The sequence below is a fragment of the Dryobates pubescens genome, chromosome 34 (assembly GCF_014839835.1).
Source record: "Dryobates pubescens isolate bDryPub1 chromosome 34, bDryPub1.pri, whole genome shotgun sequence".
Lineage (NCBI taxonomy): Eukaryota > Metazoa > Chordata > Aves > Piciformes > Picidae > Dryobates > Dryobates pubescens.
The window spans coordinates 1,268,855-1,282,178 of NC_071645.1; the positions used below are offsets into that span (position 1 = coordinate 1,268,855).

General features: G+C 58.6%; 1 protein-coding gene across 2 annotated transcripts in view; it reads left to right on the forward strand.

The window, feature by feature from the left end:
* The first annotated feature begins 4,053 nt into the window (after positions 1-4,053).
* DRD2 (dopamine receptor D2) overlaps positions 4,054-13,324 on the forward strand; it is a 32,640-nt gene continuing 23,369 nt past the window's right edge. For both annotated transcript variants that reach the window (XM_054176063.1, XM_054176064.1), the window contains exon 1: positions 4,054-4,119. The gene's annotated coding sequence lies outside the window, so the exon portion shown is untranslated. The remainder of the gene's footprint in view (positions 4,120-13,324) is intronic.

The window sequence follows — 13,324 nt, forward strand, 5'->3', positions numbered from 1 at the left end:
GTGCCCCTCAGTGACTTCCTGGCAGAGGGAGGTCAGAGCTCTCTGCTTCCCAACCCTCTCCCTGCTGGTAGAACTTTCTGGGGCATCACTCTGGGGAGAAACCATTCTGCATTCATAACTGACTCCTGCTTCACAGGGAGAAACCAACCTCCTCCAAGCCCCTCTCTGGGAAGGGCTGAAGGAGATGAGAACTCATTTCCTTTCCAGACAGATATCAATATCCACCTTGGCTGCTGGAGAAATTTCATGCACAAGACTATTGATTTCTCCAACTTGAAATGAACTCTTCAGCTGCTCCCAGCCTTGTGTGACCAGGCTGGCTCTTGCTTCAGGGGCACTGAGACAGCCACAGGCATGGAGCAGCTCTGAGGGTCACAGCAGCTGGGTGGAACAGGACCTGCTGCATGGCTGCCTGACCCCACAGGCTCTGTGCCGACAGACCCTGACCAAGGCTCTATCAACTCTTAGGGTCCAGTGAGTTCAGCAAGGCCAAGTGCAAGGTCCCACAGCTGGGTCAGGGCAATCCAAGCACAAAGCCAGGCTGGGTGAGGAGTGGCTGGAGAACAGTCCTGAGGAGAAGGCCTTGGGGGTGCCAGGTGGTGACAACTCCCCCAGCAGCCAGCACTGGTCCCTGGCAGCCCAGAGCCAGCTGAGTGCTGAGCTGCAGCCAGAGCAGGGAGAGAGCAGCACAGGGAGGGGATTCTGCCCCTCTGCTCTGCTCTGCTCAGCCCCCACCTGCAGCACTGCCTCCAGCTCTGGGGCCCCAGCACAAGAAGGACCTGGAGCTGCTGGAGAGGAGCCAGAGGAGGTCACAGAGATGATCAGAGGCTGCAGAACCTCCCCTGTGGGGACAGGCTGGGAGAGCTGGGGTGGTTCAGCCTGGAGAAGGCTCTGGGGAGACCTTAGAGCAGTACCTGAAGGGGCTCCAGGAGAGCTGGGGAGGGACTTTTGTCAAGGGCTGGGAGTGCCAGGATGAGAGGCAATGGATTGAAGCTTGAGGAGGGCAGACTGAGACTGGAAGTTGGGAAGGAAATTCTTTCACATTTCACTCTTGCAGTGGCAGGGAGCAGTGCAGGAGGCAGCTGAGGCAGGGAGCAGTGCAGGAGGCAGCTCAGCTCAGGCAGGGAGCAGTGCAGGAGGCAGCTGAGGCAGGGAGCAGTGCAGGAGGCAGCTCAGCTCAGGCAGGGTGCAGTGCAGGAGGCAGCTCAGGCAGGGAGCAGTGCAGGAGGCAGCTGAGGCAGGGAGCAGTGCAGGAGGCAGCTCAGCTCAGGCAGGGTGCAGTGCAGGAGGCAGCTCAGCTGAGGCAGGGTGCAGTGCAGGAGGCAGCTGAGGCAGGGAGCAGTGCAGGAGGCAGCTCAGGCAGGGTGCAGTCCAGGAGGCAGCTCAGGCAGGGTGCAGTGCAGGAGGCAGCTGAGGCAGGGTGCAGTGCAGGAGGCAGCTGAGGCAGGGAGCAGTGCAGGAGGCAGCTCAGCTGAGGCAGGGTGCAGTGCAGGAGGCAGCTCAGGCAGGGTGCAGTCCAGGAGGCAGCTCAGGCAGGGTGCAGTGCAGGAGGCAGCTGAGGCAGGGAGCAGTGCAGGAGGCAGCTCAGCTCAGCTTGTTCCACTTCCAGTGCTGTTCAGGTTCTCCTCCCAGTTTTCTGCTGCAACCCCCCCCATGGAGGGAGCAGTGCAGTGACAAAGCACTGCAGGACACTCAGGACATCGCCCCAGGAGCTGCCCCACCCCTGTTAGCTCTCTCAAGCCCAAGGGCAGGCAGCTCCCAGGAGCGATGTGCTCTACTCCACATCCCCTCTCCAGCACTGCTCACTTGCAGGGAGCTGCTGGTGACCAAGCTCTGCCCCTCAAAGAGCTGCTCCCAGAGCTCCCCCAGCAGCAGCCACAAGCCAGCAATGCCCCAAACCCCCAACCAAGCAGAGAGGTTTTGCTTCTTGTAGGAAGGTGAGGTTTGGAGGCTTCATTTTTGCTTGGGCTCCAGGGGTGGCTGCACCTCAGGTTTTCCTGCTCTTGTGCTTCATTCTCTCCCATGATTCACCTAACTGGAGGGCATGACTGAAACAAAAGGCCCAGGGAAACAAATCCCACCGGGAAGTTCCTCAGGACAGCCCCACAGCCCGCTGAGGATGCAGCCCTCCCCACCTGGCAGAGCAGCAGGGAGGCAGAGGCAGGAGGTGTGATGTGTGGCACCTCTCCTCCATCAGCCCAGCCACTGCTTCAGCACAGGGCTTCCTGGGGGACAGCAGAGAAGCTGCTCTCTGTGGCAGGACAAGGGGGGGAAAGAGAGAGACATGCACATACGTGGTGGCAGCAGCACTGAGCTGTGCCCCTTAGCAGCAGTGAAACACAGCTCCACTGCAAGTCAAAAGGCCCAGGCAGATGGCAGAGAGTCAGGGAGGCTCACAGCTCCCCCGTTAAAGAGCTTCCCCAGTTATTAATTGCTAAATTGCTGTTTGCCTGATGTGGAGTGGAGTTAATTTCCTTATAGATGGCTGCACGGAAAGCCTGCTCCTGGCACAACTGGCAGCACAGGAAGGGGGGGGGAAGGAGAGGATTCTGCCTGGCCTTGAAGAAGCCAAAAGTGCTTCCAAGAGGTGCTGCCCACCCACTGAAGCAAAACACCTGAAGGGAGGCTGGGGGGAGGTAGGGGCCACGGCCTCTCCTTCTGTCACCTGAGACCAGGGAGCAGAGCCCAGTCCCCAGCTCCCTGCAGCCTCCCCTCAGGGATGTAGAGAGCACTGAGGTCTCCCTCAGCCTCCTCTTCCCCACCCTGAACACCCCCAGCTCCCTCAGCTGCTCCTCCCCAGCCCTCTTCTCCAGCTTGGTTGCTCTTCTCTGGCCCTGCTCCAGCCTCTCAATGTCCTTCTGGGAGTGAGGAGCCCAAACCTGAACACAATCTTCCTTGCTCAGAAATGTTGGCTTCCTCTCCTCTTCCCTCCTCTCTTCTCCCTCTCCTATCCATCTCCTCTCTGCATTCCATTCCATTCCATTCCATTCCATTCCATTCCATTCCATTCCATTCCATTCCATTCCATTCCATTCCACTCCACACTGGACAGTCCACATCCTCCCTGCTGCTCTGCCGTAGCCCAGCCTGGGGCACACGGAGGGGCGGGGGGGGAACACCCTGCAGCCCGGGGGGCTGCCTGGCATCCCCCGGCAGCCAGTGCCATGTGCGGGGCAGGAGGGGGCAGGGGGCGACAAGGGGGGGCAGGGGCTGGCAGGGCGGGGTGTGGCAGGGTGTGGCAGGGCAGGGAAGCAGGGGGCCGGGGCCGGCTTCCAGCGAGGCTCTCCTCGGGCTAGGGGGTCGCGGCCACCTCCCGCCTGCGGGGCCGCTGCGGGAGCACCCCCGGGCACCCCGCGCCCCGCCCCGCCGCCGCTGTCCGCCCGCTCCCGGTGCTGAAGCTCCGGCCGCCGCCGCCGCCGCACCGGGTCCCGCAGCCCCTGGGGCAGCGCAGCCGCCCGCCACCGCTGGCGACCGGAGCGGGAGAGGGGAGGGGAGGGATCGGGGGAGGAAAGTTTGCCCCCACCCCGAGGCGGGAGGCAGCGAACAGGTTGTTGGCATCTCGCCGTGGGAGGAAGGGGAAGGCTCTGAACGGCAGCCAGCCGGAGCCGGGCTCCGGGAGCCGGAGCCGGAGCGATGCGCTGAGAGCCGCGGACAGCGAATTCCTGCAGCAGAGCTTCGCTCCCGGATCGCCTCTTCCCGGGAGGATTTGCTCCCGGATCGCCTCTTCCCGGGAAGGTTTTGTCCCAGGTCACCTCTCCCCGGGAAGATTTGCTTCCGAATCACCTCTCGCCGGGAAGATTTGCTCCCAAACCACCTCTAGCCGGGAAGATCTGTTTCCAAATCTCCTCTTCCCTGGAAGCTGACTTGCTCCTGAAGTTCTGCCTCAGCCTGGACTGAAGCACAGCAAGTTTCACCTGCACCGGTCCCAGTTTGCAGGACTCAGGCAGGTGATTTTCTTCCTCTTTGTTGTTTTTTGCTCCTGTCTGAACACCAAAGACCAGGAAGTCTGCCTGGGAAGCCTGGGAAAGCTTGGGAGAAGCCGTGGTGGAGAGTTGTTTTGGATATAGCTGGACACAAAGCCTTGCCACCTCTTGCTCCAGACACTCATATGGCTTGAAGGTAAGAGGCAACTGCTTGATGCTTCCAGAAACACAAAACCTTGTTAAAAAGCCTCGAGGAGGGCATAGAGAGAAAGCAGCTGCTGGAATCACCACTGCCCAGCAGTGGAAATAAGGGCAGTGGAGAGGGAAAACCTTTGTCATTGTCCCCCCGATGAGCCACTAAGTGTCCTCGGCCGAAACAGAGTGAATCAGAGAGTCCTCAGGGCTGGAAGGGACCTCAAGGCTCAGCCAGCTCCAACCCCCAGCCATGGGCAGGGACACCTCACACCGCAGCAGGCTGCTCACAGCCACCTCCAGCCTGGCTGCAAACACCTCCAGGGCTGAGGCTTCCAGCACCTCCCTGGGCAGCCTGTGCCAGGCTCTCACCACCCTCCTGGTGAGAGGTTGGACTGAGGGCATGAGAGCTTTCAGGCTGTCCTAACTTGTTTTGTTTTCTGCCACAACTCTCCCTGCAAGGCAGCAGAGAGTTGGTTTCTAAATGCCAGAGAGGCATTTGGAGTTGCTAAGAAGCTAAGTTTGCTGCCTCACACAGACACAAAGGAGGCAGAGTGACAGGGAAAGCTGGAGGAGGAGGAGGAGGATGTGTAGAAGAGGATGTAATGTGGGTACAATCTTTTCCCCCCAGGGAGCTGAAGATTCTTCACTCAGACTCTTTGAGGGCAAACACTTCTCTCTTCTCTCTCACAACACTCATTTCTGGCACACACAGCACAGCCTGCAGCCCTTGAAACCTCCTTCTTCCTGCTGCTGTTGATGCTGAGCAGTCCCAGGGGAAGGAGCAGAGATCCCTGGGAGGAAATCTGCCCCAAACTCTCCTCTGAGCCTTGCAAGCAGATGTGGTGCAAGGTTTGCAGGAACCTCTGTGGCATGACAGAAGCCTGAGCTGCTGAGGGAGGCTGAGGGGAGAGCTCAGTGCTCTCCACAGCTCCCCTGAAAGGAGGTTGCAGTGGGGAGGGGGTTGGAGGTCTTATCCCCAGTACCAGGTGATAGGGTGAGAGGAAGTGGCCTGAAATTGAGCCAGGGGAGGCTTAGGTTGGAGAGGAGGAAAAGTTCCTTTGCTGCCAGAGTGGTCAGGGACTGGCAGAGGCTGCCCAGGGGGGTGGTGGAGTCCCCATCCATGGGGGGTGGGTCCAGAAACCTGTGGCCAAGGCACCTGGGGCCATGGTTGGGTGGCTATGGGTTGCTGGTTGGACTGGATGCTCTTAGGGATCCTTTCCAGCCAAACAGTTCTGTGATTCCCAACCTTTCCCCACTGCCCCCCAGTTAAATTTCACCCCAAAAGCTGTGAAACCTGGGGGTACAGGGCAGGGAGGCAGAGGCAGGGCTTGCTCTGGGTCCTGTTCAGCCCTGAAGCATGCCAGCTCCAACTTGTTGGCTGTGGGTGGCTCCTCCACACACAACACATCCTCACATCTCAATTCTCAAGTCTCCCTCAGCATGACTTTGCCACATGCAAAGCATGGAGCTGCAGAGCTCACAGCATGAGGAGCATGAATCACTGCTCCCCAGGCAGGGTTCAAAGCCAAGGAAGGGAGAAGGAGCTGATGATGCTCTAAGCACCCAGCCAGAGGGTGGTGGCAGAAGTGGTCAGAGGGGGAGCAGGTGTAAAGCTGTCTGGGTTATACCTCTGAAGTGCTCACTGCTGCCTCTGGCTGCTCTTCTTTAACCCCACCATGGTGGCCCTGCATGCCCAGCCCTGTGCTGGTGGGGGGGTTGATTGCTTTCCAAGTGAAGGCCTCTGAACTGCTGGCACCAGTCCAGAGGAAACCAATCCCTAACTCCTCCAGAGCAGCCTCAGGAGCTCTGTGCCTCTAATCATAGAGTCAGTAAGGCTGGAAAAGACCTCAGAGCTCATCAAGTCCAAGCTGTCACCCAGCACCTGCTGACTAAACCATGGCTCCAAGTGCCAGGTCAAGCTGCTGTCATCTTTTCCCCCCTCCCCATTTAGCTTCTTTTTCACACTACAGAACTTCCATCGCTTCAGGACCTTCATTCTTTCCCTCCTGCCCTTCCAAACTTTGTCCAAGTGCTGCCTGTTGGGTTCTGTACCATGGGATTGGCTTTTGCTTGCACAGGCACCCTGTGGCAGGACAGGTAGAGATGAGGGAGGGAGGGAGGAAGAGAAGGGCAGGCTTCCAACCTGACCATTGGGAGGGGGAAGGTGAGGAGGAATAACTCAGCAGAGGGACAAGGAGGGGGGTTTGGGGCCTGCCTTCCCCAGGGCTCTTGCTGAGGACAGCCACAGAGCAGCTGTGTGGCAAGGAGTGAATTGCCTTACACCAAGCGCCACAGGCAGCGAGATTGACCTTGGGATCCTCAGGGGGCATCTTGTCCACCCCCTGTGCAGCCAGCAGGGACCCCTCCAGCTAGAGCAGGCTGAAGCTTGGAGCACTGCAGCATTCCCACAGCTGAAGTGCACATTTCATAGACTGATGGAAGGGGTTGGGTTGGAAGGGACCTTCGAGATCACCCACTTCCAACCCCCCTGCCGTGGGCAGGGACACCTCCCACTAGAGCAGGTTGCTCAAGGCCACATCCAGCCTGGCCTCCAGGGTAGGAGGCATCCACCACCTCCCTGGGCAGCCTGTGCCAGTGGCTCCCCACCCTCACTGTAAGCCTCAGAGGGAAGCTGCAGCCCTGCATGAGCCAGGTGAGGTTGGGTTAGTGGCATAGGTGCTGGTGTAGCTACCATGGATCAGCCCAGAACCAAAGAGCTGCCTTTTTCTCCTGTCTGTTCCCTAGAGTCACAGAACTGTCAGGGCTGGAAGGGTGCTCAGGGCTCAGCCAGCTCCATGCCCCCTGCCCTGGGCAGGGAACCTCACACCAGAGCAGGCTGCTCACAGCCACCTTTGGCCCTGCGTCACTTCCACCCCCTGCAGGAAAGGCCAGGCCGGGATCTGAGCCGGAGGAGTGGCCACCACAGCATCCCTCACACCCAGCCCAGCCCCAGGAAGCCCACTGGGGGGAGTGGGTCCCAGGCAGGCAGCTCTGCAGAGCCCCAGGCGCTCCCTCCCCTCGCAGCTTGCCATCCGCTCGCTCTGCACCCCCTGCCTGCGGGCCAGGCAGCCAGCACGGAGTGCACTTCAGTCCTCCCCAGCCTGCCTGACGTGTGAGACACCTGCCTGGCACAAAGGCTCAGCCTGGCCTTTAATGGCACTTCACTGCTGCTCGTGGTGCTCCCCCAGGCTGGCAGGCACAGGCTCCTGGCTACCTTAGCAGGGGCTGCAGGCAGTGGTCACTGGGAAGCACTTCAGCTCCAGACGCTCTGGGAGCTGCTCAGATGCTGAACTCCACTGTGCTGAATGCAGCTGGGAGGAGAACAGCAGCTTCAGGGCCCAGAGCACAGCCTCACAGATGGCATCAGGTGGGAAGGGACCCTCCAGGGGCACCCTGCAGGCAGCAGGGACAGCTCCAGCCAGAGCAGGCTGCACAGGGACACAGCCAGGCTGAGCCTGAATGGCTGCAGGGATGGAGCCTCAGCCCCCTCCCTGGGCAGCCTGTGCCAGTGTCTCCCCAGCCTCCCTGTGCAGAGCTTCCTCCTGGTGCCCAACCTAACCCTGCCCTGCTCCAGTCTCAAACCACTGTCCCTCATCCTGTCACTCCAAGCCTTTTTCAGCAGCCCCTCCCCAGCCTTCAGAGATTGCAATGCAGCTCTAAGGTCTCCCCACAGCCTTCTCTTCCCCTGTGACTCAGACATGTGAAGCAGAAGGGCCTGGCACATACAGCAGGGCTTCCTGTGTGCACCTTCTGCATTAAACCAGCAAATCCCCAACCTCTCAGCCTCTCTTTACAGTCACTTTGGAATCCAAATTGGAGCTTAGGCAGCTTCCACCTCGGTGCATCCCAAAATGCCACTGGGAGCTGCTCTTTGCACAGCACAGCTGGCTGGCAGCAAGTGGGATGGATGCCTCTGTGTCCATCCCTGGATCACCAAACACCATCATCCCCAAGGGGCTTCTGGTATCCCCAGCCCCCCCTTGCTGCCCAAGTGGATCAGTTTAACCCTCTGGGTCCTCACTCCATAACATCCAAGGTGCCCTGTGAGCCTGAGCACCTCCAGGTACCAACTGCCTGAGCACCTCCAGTACCTAACTGGAGGTACCTAACTGCCTGAGGTTTTTCTCCTCCTTGGCACCCATGGGATGCTCTGAAGCTGCAGGGAAGTCTTGGATGGGAACAGAACTGGGGCCCAGTGGCACTGGGTGTCGTTTCCAGCGTGTGAAAGGAGCCATGGGATCAACTCCTAAGCCCTCTGCTCTGTTTCCTTGCTTGCCTTGGACAGCCTCGTGCTGGACACCTTCCTTTTGCTCACCACCTAAGTAATGTAACAAAGCTGAGACAGGAATCCTCTAAAGCAGCACATACAAGTGCATCCTTACCTCCAAACCCTGCACTATCTGCAGCTCCTCTGATACACATGAGCTGGATTTGGCTCAGGATCCTTCCCAGCACTGCCACCACAACTCCTTTCCAATTTCACCCTCTGTGCACAAAGTTCTTCGGAACGCTGGGGAGCTCTGGCAGTGACTCCTCTCTTCCTCACATGCACACAGCTGATATTTCCCATGCCAGGAGATAGATGCAGGACAGGAAGCATGTTCAGATAACCTGCAATGAGAGACTGACAGAATGGGTTGGGTTGGAAGGGACCTCAAGGCTCAGCCAGTTCCAACTCCCCTGCCATGGGCAGGGACACCTCACACCGCAGCAGGTTGCTCACAGCCACCTCCAGCCTGGCTGCAAACACCTCCAGAAGAGGAGGCAGCCACAGCCTCCCTGGGCAGCCTGTGCCACTGTCTCCCCAGCATCACTGGCAAGGATTTCTTCCTCATCTGCAGTCTCAATCTGCCCTCCCCAAGCTTCAATCCATTGTCCCAGGCAATAGCTCTTGGATGCCCCTGGGCTGGCTGAACCCTGCCTTGTCAGGGTCACTTTTGTAAGGCTGCAGAAGAAAATAGAGTAGGTGAGATGTTAAAATGTGTTAGGGCTGAGAGAGCTGGGGCTGTGCAGCCTGGAGGGGAGAAGGCTGCAGGGAGGCCTCAGAGCTGCAGGTCAGTGTCTGAAGGGAGCTGCAGTTCAGTGTCTGAAGGGAGCTGCAGTTCAGTGTCTGAAGGGAGCTGCAGTTCAGTGTCTGAAGGGAGCTGCAGGCAGGCTGGGCAGGGACTGCTCAGGAGGGCTTGGGGTGGCAGCAGCAGGAGCAATGGTTTGAGACTGGAGCAGGGCAGGGTTAGGTTGGGCACCAGGAGGAAGCTCTGCACAGGGAGGCTGGGGAGAGACTGGAACAGAGTTGTGGTTGAGGCTCCATCCCTGGAGCCATTCAGGCTCAGCCTGGCTGTGTCCCTGTGCAGCCTGCCCTGGCTGGAGCTGTCCCTGCTGCCTGCAGGACACCCTTGGAGGCTGCCTCCCAGCCCAGGGCCATCTGTAAGATTTGCCACACCGGGAAGAAAGCTTTTGGAGAGCTGAGTTTGAGCTCTTAACTTCCCTGCAGGTCCCAAAGTGAAGCTGGAAGCCTTGGCTGTGGCTAACTGCTTCTGTGCCAGGGTGCTGCTAACCAGATCCTCTGGGAAAGGGGGAGGCAGTTGTTTAAGTCCTGTCAAATGCATCATTCCCTCTTGCTGTTACAAAACCAACCTATATTCAATCTGAAATGATTGCTAATAAGTATTAACTCCTCTCCCAATTGTTCTGCTTCAATCATGTTTTCTCTTGCTGTCCTTCACCTGGATATTTTTAGCCTTTAGAATTTCATTATTTCATTTCTCTTTCTCCCCCCCTCCTCCTTTCTTTAAGCTGTGACTCTGAGTTCAGTTGCTGCTTCTCTGTACATCCCCTCCCAATTATCCTGGTGGGTATTTCTCTCTCTCTCTCTCTCTCTCTCCCCCCTGGCAGGGGTTTATTTCTGGTTTACTCTTCCCTGTTGCTTTCCATGTGGTGATGTGGGAGGCTGCAGATTCTTTATCAAAGCAGAGAGCCATGATTAGTCCATTCAGAAAGTGTAAATGCAGCCTGATGTGGTTATGTAGCACTGGAGGAGAGGAGATAGACTGGCAGGAGCAATCAGAGCAGGCAGGAGCAGGAGGCAGTGCTCAGCCCCTGTGGGCAGGCCTGGATGGTCACCAGTGACGTCCACACGTCAGCCTCCTCCTGGAGCCACACAGCAGCCTGCATGCTGCTGGCTGGGGACAGCTGAGCAGAGGGCAATGCAGCCCTGCTGCAGGAGCTGAAATCCACCCTCACTGTGCAGCCTCTGCAGGGAGCCTTCACACATGGGTAGATTGGCTTGGCTTGGAAGGGACCCTCAGGATCACCAAGTGCCAACCCCCCCTGCCATGGGCAGGGTCACCTCCCACCAGCCCAGGGGCTGAACTCGAGGGAGGGCTCTGCCTGCAAAGCCTAGGGAGAAGAGGAGCAAATGGACTAAGCAGGAGGGGAGCTGCTGGTGACTCCTGAATGCAGCTTCTCATTGCCCTTCCCTCTGTCTGAGCAAACACCTGAGGATCACTGAGTTGTCAGGGCTGGAAGGGACCTCAAGGATCATCCAGTCCCAACCCCCTTCCCATGGGCAGCCTCACACCAGCCCAGGCTGCTCAAACCCTCATCCAGCCTGGCCTTGAACACCTCCAGGGATGAGGCTTCTACCACCTCCCTGGGCAGCCTGTGCCAGAGCCTCCCCACCCTCACTGTCACGAATTTCTTCCTCACCTCCAGCCTCCATCTGCCCTCCTCCAGCTCCAACCCATTCCCTCTCATCCTGTCACTCCCAGCCCTCGTCAAAAGTCCCTCCCCAGCTCTCCTGTAGCCCCCTTCAGGTACTGGAAGGCTGTTCCAAGGTCTCCCTGGAGCCTTCTCTTCTGCAGGCTGCTACCCTTCTGATTGCTATCTCCCCTCCTGTCCCTGCTCCATTACTTATCCCCATTTCCAGGCTCTCCAGCCTCAGCTGTCTGCATCTGAGGCGTCCCAGGAGCTGCAAACACACTTACTCCTTGATAACCACATCTATTTGATTTTGCTCACTGCCTGAGGGTGCCAACTGCTCCGAGGCTGGGCATGGAGCAGCGAAATCAGCGCTGCTGGGGACGTGCTGTGCAATCTGCAGCTCGGGGGGGGAGGGGGAAGGTGAACTCTTCACCAGCAGCTCAGGGCTTTGAGTCATGCTCCCCCTGAATGCTGCAGCTCAAGGCAGGATCTCCACCGAGCTCCCTCGCCCCCCCTGCCACCTCAGCCCTCGCAAACGACCTGCCTGAGCCGAGCCCTCTCCCCAAGCACCGCTCAGAGGGCTCAGGCAAGGCGGCGGCGTGGCTGATTGAGATGCTGCCTGTAAAGCAGCACTCTGCTGCTCTCCAGTTGCCTCTCTGCCTGCATGCTCTGAGCTTTCAGATGTGCCTGGCAGAGGGGAGAGAGACAACGACAGGGGCACTGAAGGCAGACTTCCTTTACCTTTCATCTGCTTTCTCTGGTGACCACTCCAGGCCAGAGCACCTCTGAGGCACAGCGCTGGGAGCCTCCTCCTCACCCACAGCAGAGAGCAGGTGGTGCCCCCCAGCCAGCCTGCTTTGGGGCACTTCCACACACGTTTAGGAGGCAAACTTCAGTCACTTGTGGTTGAAAAGCTACAATTAGAAAGATCCTCTTCATTAAAATATATAACAAAGCATTAAATATAGAAAGAGCCTCCCAGGGATAGAATTAGATAGCAAGAATCACCCTGGGCCCAGGGCATGAATCATTTGCCATCCCCAGCAGGTGATGGATGCTGCATAGAGTCACAGATCCAAGCAGTGGGTTGGGCTGGAAGGGACCTTCAAGAGCATCCAGTCCCAACCCCCCTGCCATGGGCAGGGACACCTCCCAGCAGCCCCAGGCTGCTCAGGGCTTCATCCAGGCTGGCCCTGAGCACAGTCACAGCCTCCCTGGGCAGCCTGTGCCAGTGTCTCCCCACCCTCCCTGGCAAGGATTCCTTCCTCATCTCCAGGCTCACTCTGCCCTCCTCCCTCCTTGAGCATCCCCAGGGAGGAGGCAGCCACAGCCTCCCTGGGCAGCCTGTACCAGTGTCTCCCCCACAGAGGGCTTGGAGTTGAGAGGGTCCCTTCCAACCCCTGCCCTTGTGTGACTGGCACTTGGGAGCCTGACCCAGGGCTGGGTGAACCCCTCCTGGCCAAACCCACTCCCATTCCAATCAGAGCTGCTCTCCCCCCAGGGCTTCTCCACTCCACCCCCTGACAAATCCCTTCAGAATTTCTTAGCCCCCCCACATTCTGATCAGGAGAAGAACTCCTGGGCTCAGGGCTGGATGCTCCTGGGAGGGGGGAGCTGAGCATCCCTGCCTTCCACACTGAGCTGCAGAGTCCAAACCTCCTTCCTGGGGCCAGGCCACGAAAGGTTTTGCCCAGAGCAGGAGGAATCCCTGCGGGGAAGCTGTGCAGTCAGTCACTGTGTGGGAGGCTGTTTGTCTACAGGGGATGTCTGTTTCCTTGCACTTCCCTTTGTCATCCAAGTGTTGCTTTCATTTCTCTCTCTCCCTATCTATATATTTATGTTTATTTTGGTGGGGTTTGTTTTTCTTTCCCCTCACTCTGGAGGAAGAAAGCAGGCAGGAAATTGCAGCAGAGTGACAGAAACGACGCAAAGGGATGGCAGCAAGAAGGGAAAGAGGCCTCCTGGGGGGGCTACTCAGGTTGGCAACTCAGTTGCCACTTGGTGGCCTCACCTTGGGGTGGGAGATGTGGATTGCAGAGGCAATGGCCAGACTGTGGGGAAAGAGCTGACACAGGCAGAAACACTGGGGAGAGAGGGGAAGGAAAACTAAAAGAATGGGGGGAAAAAGGGGAGAAGAACACAGAAAGGAAGCCTGGAGGGGAGAAGGCTGCAGGGAGGCCTCAGAGCTGCAGGTCAGTGTCTGAAGGGAGCTGCAGGCAGGCTGGGCAGGGACTGCTCAGGAGGGCTTGGGGTGGCAGCAGCAGGAGCAATGGTTTGAGACTGGAGCAGGGCAGGGTTAGGTTGGGCACCAGGAGGAAGCTCTGCACAGGGAGGCTGGGGAGACACTGGCACAGGCTGCCCAGGGAGGGGGCTGAGGCTCCATCCCTGCAGCCATTCAGGCTCAGCCTGGCTGTCTCCCTGTGCAGCCTGCTCTGTCTGGAGCTGTCCCTGCTGTGGGCAGGATGCCCTTGGAGGCTCCCTCCTCACCTGATGCCATCTGAGCAGCT